Source organism: Amblyomma maculatum, chromosome 11, assembly GCF_055883805.1.
Source record: "Amblyomma maculatum isolate TAMU_Amacu chromosome 11, ASM5588380v1, whole genome shotgun sequence".
Classification (NCBI taxonomy): domain Eukaryota; kingdom Metazoa; phylum Arthropoda; class Arachnida; order Ixodida; family Ixodidae; genus Amblyomma; species Amblyomma maculatum.
In genome coordinates this window covers 101057601-101074174 of record NC_139354.1, presented here as the reverse complement: position 1 = coordinate 101074174, position 16574 = coordinate 101057601, and the positions used below count along the sequence as shown (strand labels likewise).

The window sequence follows — 16574 nt, the reverse complement described above, 5'->3', positions numbered from 1 at the left end:
GTGGCATATGCCTGCAGCCATAAACAATATTAACTCAGCGGGGTAACTTTCAAAGCCTGCAGCGCAACACACGTGGAGGACATTGCCATCGCTGTAGCTCTCAGTATTCCAATGTCGAAACACATCATCACCTACTCGCAAGAGGCTTGTCGGAACTATACACCGGGGTGGGCTCCCCGCTTGCCGGGCGTATACTTCAATACAGTTGCCGATGCAAAGACCAAACTCTGCATAACCTCATTTGGGCGCCCGGTCACCAGGGTCTCAGGGGAAACGAACAGGCCGATCAGGCCGCCGGAGCACTCTCTCCCCGGGCTATCTCCCTGTACTTGGAAGCCTATTCCCAATCAGATAATCTGACCATTACATTGAAAAACATCACTGATTACTACAACGAGGAGAACAGGCGCTACCCGGCCCCCAGGGAGCGACTGGATCGCTCTGCGAGCGCCTCCTCGTCAAAATTTTGACCAATACTGTACTTTGACCGGCGGTACCTAAACATTTCAACCCATCCTTTGATGGTGCTTGCCAGTACTGTGGGGAAGTGGCTGACACCTTCCACATGGTCTGGGCATGCCAATCGAACCCATCTATTCCCCTATCCCAATCCAACCAAGGAGGACTGGGAGGCGGCTCTGCTCGGCTGTCAAGACTACAAGGCTCCCGCTTCCTTGGTTCAACGGACGTGGGCTGCGTTGGTTGCCAATGGGTCCCAGAATAGGACCTCTGCCTAGTATTGTGAGGGGCGGAGGTCAAGAAGTCTCTAACCCAAACACGTCTCTAACCATTTATTAGTTAAATGTTTTATCACCACTCCTTCCTTATATACTCTTTCCCAGCAGTGTAAAAAACAAGGTCTATGGTTTCTGGCTTCCTGTATATCAAACAGTGTGATCCCCAGGGTATGAATAATCCGTTTTTGTCCAAAAATGTTTTTACCGGCAAGGTTCTGGGGTGCACACTTGCACTTTGCCCCTATATATATATATATATATATATATATATATATATATATATATATATCAGGCAACTGAAAGGGATCTAAGGGCCTCATTATTATGGGATTTTAAAGGAGCTGACAGTCTAGAGTCCAAGGCAAACGTGGGGTATTTTCATGTTTTTTGTTGGTATTTGACAGGGATTAGTCTTATGGTGATTATCTGGATAAGGAAATTAAGTGCGAAGCAGAAGGAAAATCAACGCTCCGATTGTGGGAGTCGAAACCCCGACCTTCAAATGTCACGTCCAGTGCTCTTCCAACTGAGCGACATCCTCGGCTGTCCAACCTTCCTCTTGCTTGGGTATTTATGTTGACTGATGTAACCTTTGAGCGTTCACCAGCGCCGCTCTCGTCCCTAGCGGCGGATGTGGCACATCCATTTATACCGTGATCTTCCCGTAGCACGTGATCGTTAGGGAGGGCGACAGATGGCGAGAACCAACTTACGATACTTTTTCGAGCTCCAGACTGCCAGGACCCAGACCATCGAAAGTTATTAGGCCGACAATTGAAAGCGAAATGAGGGGCTCGTTATTATAGAATTTTAAAGGAGCTGACAGTCTACGAATCCAAGGCAAACGTTGGTGATTTATTTTTCTTATTTTTTTTCGTATTTTGTTTTTGGTATATGACAAGAATTAGCCTTATGGTGATTATCGGTATAAAGAATAATAAATGCAAATCGGAAGGAAAAACAACGCGCCGATGCTGGGACTCGAACTCATGAGGTCCGAATGTCGCGTCCAGTGCTCTTCTAACTGAGCTACATCGACATTCGGATGTCGTGGGGTCGACTCCCACTATCCGCGCGTTGTTTTTCCTTCCGCTTCGCATTTAATATTCTATATCCGGATAATCACCATAAGACTAATTCTTGTCAAGTACCAACAACAACATTAAAAAAAAAAGCATTCCCAACGTTTGCCTTGAACTCGTAGACTGTTAGCTCCTTTAGAGTTCTATAATAACGAGACCCTCATTTCCCTTTCAGTTTTACCATACAAATTTGTTTCGTTTTCCATTTATTTTACCAATTACAAAGATAAAAATGCAGTGGTCACTAAACGGCACTGGTTGTAGGCAGGATTCATAGCAGTATGGCATTAGTTCGGCAGATACGTATGCCCTATCCAAACATGCGTGGCTTTTCCCTGGAAAGGAGTGAAAAACGCTCCAGTAGCGTTTGCGATGCAATCGCCCACATCATCAAGATGTCATTGCTCAATTATATTACTCAAACAGACAGTACTCGCATCTCGGAAAGGCTTAGTACTAGTCTTGTCTCGGGCCGTGCATACACAATTACAATAACCAAGTAAAACGACCATACATTCTGTGTCACAGTAATAGCCGATATTCCCAAAATGTTTTCGTCCCTTGTCTGAATTCGGTTGCGCGTAAATATAGATAATGCGCCACTTTAGACCAGCTAATATGATGAATATGATAATCTAACGGCCGCTATCAGTGGTCACAACGCTTTCCCCAACCGCACCCAACGATTGCCGAATCAAAAGCATACAACCTGCCGAAGTCCCTATTGCGTCACACACGCAAACATCAAATCGACAGCTGAAAGGGGGCACCATACAGTCAGTCTGGCCTTGACTCTCGATTTTGGTCTCTTACGGGTGTTGGTTTGGCGCATTTGTATTTGCACCAAGTAGTTAATCTTTTTATATTCTTTCGTGATACAAAGCACCCATTTTTATGAACTGTGTGTAAGATTCGATTGAACAAAGTGCCACCAAATTTAGGTGTTAGTTCGGCTGGCATGCAAGGAAGGATATTTGGAATCCTTAAAGAAGTGTACATGTCATGACGTGTATTGCAAGCCTGTTTTTTCGTTTGAATACTGTGACGCGAAAGAAAGTTTACATTGATTTGTGCGATGTCTTTCTCCCGATTCCATTATAAAAATCGTTGTACTTTGCAGGTCCATGGAAGTCAGTCCTTATACGAGTAAAAAATATGGGTGTACCAGGGGGAGGCAACACTTTAATTTGCAAGCTCCATAGCAATACACTAGAAGTTAAGACTTATTTAGAAATGAAAGTTTTTTTTGCACCGTGGGGAAAAACAACCCCGACGTACGACGAAATACGACGTACGACCCCACGACCTCGGAATGTCGATGTAGCACAGTTAGAAGAGCACTGAACGCGACATTCAGACCTCATGGGTTCGCGTCCCAGCATCGGAGCGTTGTTTTTCCTTCCGCTTTGCATTTATTATTCCTTATTCGGATCATTACCATAAGACTAATTCTTGTCAAATACCAACAACAAAATATGAAAAAAAAAACAAGAAATATAAATCACCAACGCTTGCCTTGGACTCGTAGACTGTCAGTTTTTTTTTTTATTTTATAATACCGAGCCCCTCATTTCGCTTTCAATTGTCTGCTTATAAGCTTGCGAGGGTCTGGTTTCTAGCAGTCTGGAGCTTGAAAAGGTACCGTAAGTATGTTCTCGCCATCTGCCGCCCTCTCCAATGATCACGTGCTACGTGAAGCTCACGTTATAACTGGATGTGCCACATCCGCCTCTAGGGACGAGGGCGGCGCTGGTGAACGCTCACAGGGGCCCTTGATGAAAAGAGAAATGGAACTTAGACCAAAATCGAACACAAAATTAAATCACGATCAAATAGCGCACATAGCAGTAGACATAGAGGAAGCAATAGAGAAAAGCCCCATGGAAGACTGGGATTATGAACGGATAGAACTACTCATAAGAAAATTAAGGAGGTTAACGTAGCAAACCGCTGGAATGGAAAGAGGATGCCACGGAGCTGGTGGAATAAGGAAATCAGGGAAGCTATTGAACAACGACGGGCTGCTTCAAGGAAACACCGAATGGCAAAGAAAGCACAGGTATCACAGGAGGAAATCGTCCAAAAATGGGAATCATGTCGACAAAAGAAACTTGAGGTTCATGCCCTCGTCCAAAGTAAAATAAGGCAGTCCACCGATTGCTGTATGGCTGACATACACGATGCCTCTAAAGGCGGAGCAAGAAAATTCTGGAACCATATAAGCTTGCTAGGGAAGAAGAATCAAAGAAAGCAGGATCGGATTCAAAATAACGAGGGAAATTGTTTGAAGGGAGACAAGGCAGTGAACTACATTACATCAGTTATAGCCTAGTCATTTAAGAGCGACGATAGGGTAATCGCAAATCAGGAAGCAACACAAGGTAGCGCAATACAAAGCAGCTTATAACTAAGCAATCTAAACTGGAAGAAGGCAGAAAAAAATATTCCTAAAAACATCTACAGGAATAGATGGAATTCCGATCAAGCTGATTAATGAACTTGGTCCAAAAAGTAAGGAAACATAGTTAAAAGCTCTGGAAACAGTCATAACGAATAAGCATATTCCGGACAGCTGGCGGCAGAGTAAGATGAATTTGATTTATAAAGGGAAAGGAGAAAGGATGCACATAAAATCCTACAGGCGGATTACCATAACACCCGTATGTAAGGGTTGACCATGCAGGCGGTGAAATTAGAGGCGCAAGCATGGGTAGAAAGTAACAAGATACTCGGAGGACTTCAGAACGGCTTAAGAAATCGTAAGCGCTTAGATGATAGCCTGTTCGTGCTTACCGAATGCATCGAAATATCTGGAGTGGAAAATATACCTTTGTATTTGGTCTTCCTGGAAATAAACGGGTCGTACGACAACGTAAACAGGGAACTCCTGTGGAACATAATAAATGAAGAAGGAATCGGTTATGAGATAATAGAGTCCCTAAAGGAATTATGCCGGGATAACAAAGTAGAAATTATATGGGAAGGGATAAGAAGTACGGAAGATGTCAAACTATGCAAAGGATTAAGACAAGGTTGAAATACAAGGCCATGAAATACCCAGAGTAGCAGAATATAAATATCTGGGTGTATGGCTAAACGAAGGATTGGCATACATTGGAAAGCATCAGCAATCACTTAAGGACAAAGGGTGAAGGAATGCCGCGATAATGAAGCATAGGCCATTGTGGGGATACAACAAGTATGGGGGTTTGAGGGGTATTTAGAAAGGAATTATGGTGCCCGGACTTATTTCAGAAATGCTGTTTTGTTCCTAAAATCAGAGGTACAGTCGACATTAGATATAAATCAGAGAGCCGTTGGACGATTAGCACTAGGTGCCCACGGCAAAACCACAAATGAGGCGGTACAGGGAGATATGGGCTGGGCATCTTTCAAAGTACTGGAAGCTCCGAGTAAAATATTATATAAGGAACGCCTGAGGAAATTGAACAGTAACAGACGGGCAGCTAAAGTATTTAAATACCTTTCCTTAAAAAGCGTTGACTCACAATGGCTTAAAAGAACTAGGAAAGTACCTAGTAAGTATGCTAGTCACAATGACGGAGAAATAATGAGCATTAAGCAACAGGTGAAAAACACAGAAGGCAAAAATTGGATAAATTCGATGAAAAAGAAACAGAGTGTGGAATTATACCGAAAGTGGAAACTGCAGATCAGGAAGGAAGCTTTCTTTGATAACTCCAGATGCAGTGCCCTACTTTTTGAAGCTAGATCTGGGTGCCTTAGAACACGCAGCTACAAAAAGTAATTTAACAATGAAGATTACGCATGTGCTGTATGTGGTAACTCCAGTGAAACAATTGGCCATATTATACTCGAATGTAATTGTATCCACCCGGAAGTTGATGCAGGCGCAATCACTATTCCTGAAGCCCCGGGGTTTAGAGATACCAGTGGCCGGGTGAATAAACCGGCGGCGGAAACTAGCAAAAGACGACTGGAAGATTGGTTGCTTAAAAGCAGAAAAGTGACATAATGTTAGTAATGTAGAAACAAAAATTCATTAAATAGAATGATGGTTTAGTTAACCAATTTAAAACAATAATTAAGATATAGGACGAAAAATCAGCATTATAGCTACTGCTACCACCTCGTTTCAAAGGGGACACTCCTATATTCCATCTATTCATCCAGCCAGGTTACGGTCAGTCAACATAAATACCCAAGCAAGCGGAAGGATGGATACCGAGGATTTCGCTGAGTTGGAAGAGCACTAGACGCAACATTCGAAGGTCATGGCTTCGACTTTCATCATCGGCGCGTCGTTTTTCCTTCCGCTTAGCACTTAATATTTTTATCCGGTTAATCACTTTAAGATTATTTCCTGTCAAATGCCAACAACAAAACACGAAAAAAAAAAACACAACGTTTGCTTTGGACTAGTAGACTGTCAGCTCCTTTAAAATTTCATAATAATGAGCCCCTTAGCTCCCTTCCAATTGTCTGATATATATATGTAGGATGTCACACAACTTTCCCGATTATTATTTGATTCCATAAGTTTCGGACAGTGGACCGTCCTTTTTCAAGGAGGAATTGAGAATGGAGAATAAGTTCGCACACTACGCCACTGTTAAGAGAGAGAGAAAGAATTCTCGCTTTCTGTCTTTGGAGAAACAAACATTTTTGGATAGAAAGGGCGAAAAGCTCACGTTGATTAATGGCTGGAAATGCAACAAAGACGGAGAGAGAAAGAAAAAGTGGAAAAAGGGGGGTGGAGAGGGGGCGAAAACAGAAAGCGGAGAGACGACGAATGTTACATACGCGCCGTGCTTTCACGAAGACGACACTAAAAGCAAGGCATGTCATCCTTGAAGGAAACCAGAAATTTAGCAAAAGTTCAGAGTAACATTTAAAAAAAACTACGCGGGCATGCAGACCAGGACGGCCCGCTCCCCAGCGGTGCAGGTGTTCAAAAAACAGTTAGGATAAGAGTTATGTGTTGTAGACAAAGTTGGTTTAACCCGCGACGCGCCAGCGATCGCAGCCAGGGCAGCGCGCCGCCGCGGCCACGAAAGAGCCGTCGGCCAGACGCGCTCTCCCGAAACGGGATGCCGCAGCCTTGCGTTCGCGTCAAGTCGTTCCCGTGAGTGTGTCCTAAGTGAAGGCGTTTGTTTCGGGATAGAAAACTGGCCAGAGGGGGGAGGCCAAGGAGCTAAATAACGAACAGTATAGTTTGCGTGAAAAGGAGAAAATTTTTAGGAGTGGGCAAATAGGAGATGAATATCTCGTCTGTTAGTTATGTATGCTTTTGAAAAAGGCAAAGTTGCCTAAAGTTTCATTAATTCCATGGGTTAGAGTCTGAAATTTGTGTCTGAAGTACAATCCTTTTTGTTCTCTTTGTCGACTTGTTTGGAAGCCTGATTGAAGGAGAATGACCAGAATATTTCCGAAAGTGTTGTTTGGAAGGCACAGGTGCTTAAAAAAAGGGAGATTTGGCAGTGTGTGGACGTGGGCCTTGTGGTTATTGAAACAAAACCAGAATGGTGTTTCGGTCTGGCCGATGTATTCCATGCCGCACACACCGCAGCTTAGTATGTACACCACACTGGTACTGTCGCAGTTCAAGGATTCTTTAATTCGCAGTTCAAGGATTCTTTAATCTTAAAGGTGAAATCAGAGAAGTTGCCTTTTACACTATTTGTCGCCTGCATATGATTGCAAACTTTACAGCGTGGTTTTCCGCACGGTTTCGTCTGTTAGTTATGTATGCTTTTGAAAAAGGCAAAGTTGCCTAAAGTTTCATTAATTCCATGGGTTAGAGTCTGAAATTTGTGTCTGAAGTACAATCCTTTTTGTTCTCTTTGTCGACTTGTTTGGAAGCCTGATTGAAGGAGAATGACCAGAATATTTCCGAAAGTGTTGTTTGGAAGGCACAGGTGCTTAAAAAAAGGGAGATTTGGCAGTGTGTGGACGTGGGCCTTGTGGTTATTGAAACAAAACCAGAATGGTGTTTCGGTCTGGCCGATGTATTCCATGCCGCACACACCGCAGCTTAGTATGTACACCACACTGGTACTGTCGCAGTTCAAGGATTCTTTAATTCGCAGTTCAAGGATTCTTTAATCTTAAAGGTGAAATCAGAGAAGTTGCCTTTTACACTATTTGTCGCCTGCATATGATTGCAAACTTTACAGCGTGGTTTTCCGCACGGTTTACTTCCGGGGTTAGGGTTATTATTGGCGGTCGTTTTAGGTTTAACTAACTTGTCTTTTAGATTTCTAGACCGCCGATACACTGCTCTCGGTGGCTGTTTGAAAATGGAAGACAAGTGACTGCTTTGCTGGATTATATTGAAATGTTTCGGTAGGATATAATTAACCCGTGGCATGTTTGAGGAATGTGTAAGAACGAGGTTTGTTGGGCTGTCGTTCTGCTGTGATTTTTCAAAATTGATTATTTCATTTCTGTCTAAGCCTCGAGCTTTCCTAATAGCGTCATCAACAGTGGAGGGGGTGTTCCTTTTGCAGAAGATTTGTTTTTAGTTGCTCCGCATGGTGGCGAAAATCCTCTAGCTCAGAGCAAACCCGTCGGAATATATGGGCCTGTGAGTATGGTATGCTGGTTTTACAGTGGTGTGGGTGGCTGCTTTTGAAATGTATGTACTGCTGGCGGTCGGTAGATTTCCGGTATAGGGTAGTAACGTTACCTTTTCTCTGTATTGTAACATCTAAGAAGTTAATTATGGATTAATACCTCTGTCACACGAGCAGATTTAATGTCATTCGAATCGAATGTCATTCGATGCATCGAATGTCATTCGGTTTCTTTCGGTGCTACACGGTAAAATATAATGTCATTCGCAAATGGTGGCAATTACGATCAGCTGTAAAAAAATGCTGCACTTAAGGAACATCAGTGCGCATAAAAGGCGTTTGAAATCCCTGTGTAACATTTTAAAGCTGATCAAAACATTTCTGTACGATAATTCAAACGAAAAACATTACTTTTGACTATGCGGTAACACTTTAGCCATAAAAATCCAAGCCAAGTATAGAGTCACCCACAAAGCGATAAATGTAAACAAACAATATGGCTGAACACGGCGGAGCGCGGATACACAGTGCGAAGACGCACGGAGACACGTAGAGCATGCGATTGGCGTCCAAACTGTGAGGCGCTCAGTCAAAACTTTAACTTAGTTCCGAGATAAACATACGGGGAGATGCGGCTACCAAGGAACACAGAGCCCAAAATGATCGTGAGTCGCTGCCATGACTGGACCACTGCTGTGACCGAGAGTAATGCCGTTCCGCGAAAGCCTGCGGTGTTAATAATTTTACACCTAAATTAACAGGTTTTAAAACAAAACTTTAGAAATATAATTTTTAAATTTCAATGTGCGCAGAATATGTTGTTGGGTTACTTGTTTCTGCTGCGTATCTGGCGTCAAGAGTACACATTCGGTTCGCGATCGAATGCGAATGAGTTCCCCAAACTCATTCGATGAAGAATGTCATTCGAACCAAATGACATTAAATTTTCTCGTGTAGCACGGGAATAATGACATTAGATGCTAATGTCATTCGATACGAATGACATTAAATTTGCTCGTGTGACAGAGGTATTAGAAAAGCTGTGGGTGAACGATATGGATGGATGAAATGAATTGTAATTTTGTATAAATGTTAAGCTGACTTCGTCGTGGGGCCAAATGAGAAAAAATCGTCAAGAAAACGTTCATAGAGTAGGAGTTTCGGAGACTGAGTGTCCAGGAATTGCTTCTCGAGGGCCGTCATGAATATATTGGCATAGGCCGGTGCCTTAGTTCCCATCGCCGTACCGTTAACTTCAAGGTAGTGCCCTCCCTCAAATTCGAAGTTATTGTGAGTAAGCTCCAGGCTAAGAATAGTGCAGAGGGTTTCCTCATCCAGGTTCGCCGAGGGGTGCGTCCTGGGGTATGTATCCACTGCCGTGCGTATGCCGCCTGAATGGGGGATATTCGTGTACAGGGATATGTTACGTCCATTGTGACTAAAAAGCTTTCTTTCAGAATTGCGAGGTTGGACACCACCCTGAGGAAATGATTGTATCCTTAATGTAGGCAGGGGTAGTTGGTATAATGTCCTTAAAGAGGAAGTCAAGGACTGCGGAAAAATTTTCGGTTAGTGTACTGTTACTTGACACAATTGGGCGGCCGGGACGGTTGGGTTTGTGAATTTTTGGGAGGAGGCAGAATCGCCCGGGAACCGGTTCGATGGGCTTCATTGCATTAAACATATTCTGGGATAGCGTTTGCTTTTGAAACAAAGATTCTAATTGATTGTTGATTTTGGTCTCAAAATCTGTTGTTGGATCGCCATCCAATTTATTTTACAAACGTTTATCTTCCAATTGCCGGAAACCTTATGTTAAATATTCGGCCTTGTCCATAACAACAATAGCGCTGCCTTTGCCGCAGGTTTGATGATGATGTCGGACCACTGCCTCAAAGCGTCGAGGGCTTTGCACTCTTCAGGTGACAGGTTGTCACGGACTACATTCGGTTTTGATTTTGTATACGCAGCCAGGATGTTCTTTTGAACAGCAGCGATGTACATATCTAATTGTTTGTCTCTGTGTTCCCTTGGTGTCCATCATTTATCAGATACCCCAGGTATGTTAATTTCATGCTTCGTTTCACGCTTCGTACAAAACGAGGCACCGCTGGGGAGCGGGCCGTCCTGGTATGCATGCTCGCGTTGTCTTTTTTTCTTTTTTTAATGTTATTCTGAACCTTTGCTCAATTTCGGGCTTCCTTCGAGGGAGACTTGCCTTTCTTTTAGTGTCGTCTTCGTGGAAGCACGGCGCGTATGTAACATTCGTCGTCTCTCCGCTTTCTCTTTTCGCCCCCTTTCCCCCCTCCGATTTTTTTCCACTTTTTCATTCTCTCTCCGTCTTTGTTGCATTATCAGCCATTAATCAACATGAGCTTTTCGCCCTTTCTATCCAGTAATGTTTGTTTCTCAAAAGACAGAGAGTGAGAATTCCTTCTCCCTCTCTTAACAGTGGCGTATTGTGCGGACTTATTCTCCATTCTCAATTCTTCCTTAAAGAAGGACGATCCATTGTCCGAAACTGTTGGAATAAAATAGATATTCGGGAAGGTTGTGTGACATCCTGTTTCAATTTAACTCTGGTCCATTAGTAACAAGCAAACCATGTCTATATATATATATATATATATATTGTTACGGGAAATATTCACAGTACGGCAGTTGTCCACACCACTGAGGATGATCACAACACAGCACTCGCACAGCACAGCACTCGTCTGCGTCTTCTTCTCTGGGAGTCTGTCGCACTTCTTTTTCGTCAGCACGGCCAGCGAATACCGCTCAGTAACACTACCCCCCACCCCTCGGGAAAAGCACAGTCCCGGTGCGTTCTACGTTTGTGAAACAGAACGTGCATAATAGGGCTTCAGGCGGGACACCTGCACTATTTCAGAGGATGGCGCTCTGGACGAGGATTTCGGAGGCACAGATTCAACTTCGTATGTGACGTCTGTCACGGGGCGCAAAACTGGGTAAGGGCCTGTGTAACGGAGCAAAAGTTTTCACACAAGCCCACGCGACGGCACGGGAGCCACAGCAAGACGAGTGACCCAGGAGTGTAATGGACATCACGGTGGCGACTGTCGTACCGGAACTTTTGAGAGTCTTGGGATGCAGAGAGCCTAGAATGAGCTATCCGGCAGGCATCATGAGCGCGGGCTACGGCATCACTGGCGTAAGTACTGGTGGCGTCTGCCGCAGGTAGTGAGGTGTCGAAGGGCAGAAACGGGTGTCGGCCAAATAGCAGATAAAATGGGGAATATCCAGCGGTAGAATGGACTGATGGATTGTAGGCGAATGTCACAAAGGGTAGATGAACGTCCAAATCCTGGCGGTCGTCAGACACATACATGGACAGTATTTCTGTGAGGGTACGGTTTAGGCGTTCCGTGAGGCCGTTGGTCTGGGGGTGATAGGCTGTGGTTAATTTGTGACGGACGGAGCACGAACGGAGAATTTCGTCAACCACTCGCGACAGAAAGCAGCGGCCACGGTAAGTTGGTAGTTCACGAAGGGCACCATGATGTAGAATCATGTTTTCTAGGAGGAAGTCAGCGACGTCTGTGGCGCAGCTGGTCGGGACGGCTCTGGTAATAGCATATCGCGTAGCATAATCGGTGGCGACGGCGACCCATTTGTTCCCTGAGGCGGAAACTGGAAAGGGCCCAAGAAGGTCAACACCTACACGGGAAAACGGGTCAGTGGGTATGGGGATCGGCTGCAAATGGCCTGAAGGCAAAATTGTGAGCTTCTTTCGACGCTGAAACAATTCACATGCGGCAATGTATTGCTCGACGGAGCGGTAGAGCCCCGGCCAGTAGAAGCGTCGACGCAGGCTGTCGTATGTGCGAGAGACACCCAGGTGGCCAGCTGTTGGAGCATCATAAAACTGGTCAAGGATGGTGGAACGCAGATGTTGAGGAACGAAAAGCAAAAGGTCTGCGCCGTCTGGTCGCATATTGCGTCGGTATAGGGTGTTCTCGTGGAGTACATATAAGGCAAGAGATGGATCAGGTTGGTCGCTGGTCAGACGGAGGATAATGGAATGGAGCAAAGGATCTAAATGTTGTTCGTCGGCAATGTTGGAAAAGGCCGACACAGACAAGACACATGCGTCATCGTCAGAGTGGGTAGGACTGGGGGGTCGACGGGATGACGGGACAAGCAGTCTACATCTTGGTGAAGCCGGCCGGACTTGTACACGACGGAAAATGTATACTCTTGTAATCGAGGCGCCCAGCGCCCCAAACGGCCTGTAGGATCTTTCAGGGAGGAAAGCCAACACAAGGCATGATGGTCTCTTATAACAGTAAAATGCCGGCCAAACAAATAAGGGCGGAATTTTGTAATAGCCCAAACAAGTGCCAGGCACTCTCGCTCTGTGATAGAGTAATTTTGTTCGGACGTAGATAAGAGGCGGCTGGCATACGCAATCACCCTTGTGTGGCCGTGTTGTCGCTGGGCAAGTATAGCTCCAATGCCATGGCCACTTGCGTCGGTGCGGAGTTCAGTATTAGCAGATGGGTTGAAATGGGCCAAGACGGGTGGAGTTGTGAGAGCAGCAATAAGTTCCGAGAAAGCTGCAACTTGTTCAGGCCCCCAGGAGAATGAAACGTCTTTCTTTAGGAGATTGGTCAGAGGACGAGCTAGCGCTGCGAAATTCGGGTCGAATCGTCGGAAATAAAAACATAGGCCAATAAAGCTTCTAACATCGCTGGGTGAACGTGGAGTGGGAAAATCTCTGACGGCACGAATGTTGTCGGGGTCTAGGCTGAACGCCGACAGCATTAACCAAGTGACCAAGGACTTTGATTTGAGGGTGACCAAAGTTGCACTTTTTGGAGTTTAGTTGCAGTCCCGCGCGGCGAAAAAGCGCTAGGATTGTAGAAAGGTGACGGAGATGGCTTTCAAATGCAGACTAGAAAACTATTACATCGTCAAGATAACACAAACAAGTGGTCCACCTGAAGCCTCGTAGCAAAGAGTTCATCATACGTTCGAAGGTTGCTGGGGCATTGCAAAGGCCTAAAGACATGACTTTGAATTGATAAAGGCCGTCAGGGGTGGTGAACGCTGTTTTCTCACGGTCTCTGTCGTCGACAGAGATCTGCCAGTAGCCGGAACGAAGGTCGATGGACGAAAAATAGCTTGCTCAGTGCAAAGTATCAAGCGCGTCGTCTATACGCGGAAGAGGATGCACATCGTTTCTGGTTATCTTATTTAAATGACGATAGTCAACGCAGAATCTCCAACTGTTATCTTTCGTTTTTACCAACACAACAGGGGATGCCCAGGGGCTACTGGAAGCTCAATTATGTCGTTCGCCAACATTTTGTCGACCTCTGTTTGGATGACGCGTCGCTCGGCAAGCGAAACAAGATAGGGCCGCCTGTGAATAGGACTGGACGGTGTCATTGCGGTAACTGACAACTGTGGTTTGACCCAATGGGCGGGTACCGAAGTGAAAAAGGTCACTGTAGGTGAGCAAGAGCTGTTTTAACTCTGCGGCGAATTGAGGCTGGAGATCAGCTGCAATCATGCTTTTAACAGGATCAGGGCGCGATGTAGAGGACGAGGGAGGTGTTGCAGGGACGGCATTTGGATTATCTGTAGTCAGAGCTGAAATGGCACAACCAGTCATCGGCGACAGCTCGGCTAGTGAAATTCTCTCGGGCAGAACTTGAGTTGATAAGCTGAAGCTAAGGACCGGGAGAGTGGTATGGTTCTGGAAGATAGGCACCATCAGATGAGGAAGGGTGACGTGCTGCTGAAAGATGACATCACTAATGGGACACGCGAGATAGTCGCCGTCTAGGACGGGTGGGAATGGTGACATAGGGATGTAGACGGCAGCTTGAGGAGGAAGACTGCAGGACTGTGCTGATCGAAGGCGGGGTGAGCAGGAGGGGTCTTCAGAGCAGAGCGGAAGGTCCAAACGAAGTAGGCCGGTAGAGCAGTCAATGAGGGCAGAGTGGGCTGTTAAAAAGTCAATACCAAGCATAACGTCGTGGGGGCATTTTTGGAGGACGGCGAACGACACTGGAGCATGACGACCACCAATTGTAACTCGCGCTGTGCACATGCCAACCACGGCAGCAGGGCTTCCATTGGCGAAGCGAACTGTGGGCGAGACGGCTGGAGTAAGGACGTTTTTGAGGCGACGGCGAAATGAGGAGCTGAGAACGGACAGTTGGGCGCCGGTATCAATGAGAGCAGAAACGGGAACACCATCCACAAGGACGTCGATGCGACTATTTTGTAGGACAGTGGTCAGCAGAGGTTTTTCAGTCTGGGTCACAAATGCAGCGTCACCTCCGAGACCTCAATTGGCTAGTTTTCCGGTATGTGGCTGGAATAGGACGGAGAAAAACGGCGGCGAGGAAGAGGAGAACGCGAGCATCGGGTCTGCGGGGATGGTAAACGGTTGGCAGCACGAGCAGGGACACCGGGGTCAACAGTGGTCAGGTCGGGGCGAGGTGAGGTATAGTAAGGGGCATAGTCTCCGCGGCGGTCGACGTAGGTGAATTGACGAGATGGCGTGTACCAACGGCAACGGCAGTGACGGGAAATGTGGCCAACGCGGGAACAAGTAAACCAGATGGGACGATTGTCATGGGTACGCCACTCATTCGGATTGCGGTACCGATAACGGGGCGAGAAACCGGCGGAGGGTGAGGCAGCTGCAATTACTAGAGGGGCAGGTCCTGAATCCACGGTGTCGGTGCGGCAGGTCGAAGGAAGACCCATATCGGCTGCCTCTTGGCGAACAACAGCCTGAATGAGTGATATTGTAGCCAAGGCATTGTCGGGGGTATGCGAGGGTGAAGCTGCAGGAATCATTGCCTCGAGCTCTTGGCGGACGATGCGGGTCAGAGTAGTGTCATTATTTGGCGGTCGAGGAGACGGAAGATCGACACAGGAAGAGCTGGCAGCCGTGTTCGGTAGACGGTGGAAACGATGAGATATGCGCCTGTTTCTTTGTTCGAAACGTCGGCACACTTGTAGTACAGAGTCCACGGAGGAGCAATCCCTGCATAAAAGGAGGTTGAAAGCATCATCGGCAATTCTTTTACTATGTGGCCGACTTTATCATCCTCAGGCATGGCGTGGTCGACTTTGCGGCACAGGGATAGGATGTCCTGTATATAAGTGATCTAAGACTGTAGACGTTTTCGCGCGAGAAGCGAGCGCCTTTTTGGCGGCAAGGTGACGGCCAAAAGGCTTTCCGAAGAGGTCGTGGAGCTTCTGCTTACAGATATCCCAAGATGTAAGGTCCTCTTCATGGGTCTCAAACCACACCCGCGCTGTCCCAGTCAAGTAAAAGATGATAGTAGCAAGCATAAGTGTGGGATCCCACATGTTGTGCTTCTTGACTCGTTCGTATAGGGCCAGCGAGTCGTCGACATCAACGTCGTCGGTCCCACAGAAGGTTCTGGGGTCGGGTCACGGGGATGGGCCATGGCGACAGCAGGTGCGGCGGCAGTAGATGTAGCGGCGTCAGTAGTCATAGTGGTGGTAATGATGCGTCGGCCGCTGCGGAGATCCAGCTTGTGACGGGGATCAAAAGATTCACCTCCACCAAGAGAGGTTACGGGAAATATTCACAGTACGGCACTTGTCCACACCACTGAGGATGATCACAGCACAGCACTCGCACAGCACAACACTCGTCTGTGTCTTCTTCTGGGAGTCTGTCGCACTTCTTTTTCGTCAGCACGGCCAGTTAATGCCGCTCAGTAACAATATATACATACATATATATATATATATATATATATATATATATATATATATATGTGTGTGTACACTGTGAGCCCTCCTCGGATCTTCTTTCATTTGTACATACCATCATCGTCGTACCGCGGCGCCGGCTCTGGCGCGCGCTTGTGTTTTCGCCAGCAGATTAAACGCTGACACGGCATACCTTGCCTTGCCTTCACGACCTTGCCGTCTGCACCTGGCCTTCTTTCACAAGTGGTGGAGGTGAAATTCGATCCCCTTGCTGCCTTGCGCCCTGCCTCTCGCTGAAGCTACGTTCCGGTCGCTGTTTAACAACTACCATCGTAATGTCAACTGACAGCAGTCCCGACCCGGCTAGATCCTATATCTCGGCTACCCCGCCGCCTCCGATTATGCCCACACGACAACGCGACCCGCCGCTGTTCGCTGGCCGTCGTGACGAAGACATCGATGACTGG

General features: G+C 46.4%; 1 long non-coding RNA gene; it reads left to right on the top strand.

Annotated features, from left to right (window-relative positions):
* Positions 1-16574, top strand: part of LOC146174506 (uncharacterized) — a 247447-nt gene that overhangs the window by 135146 nt on the left and 95727 nt on the right.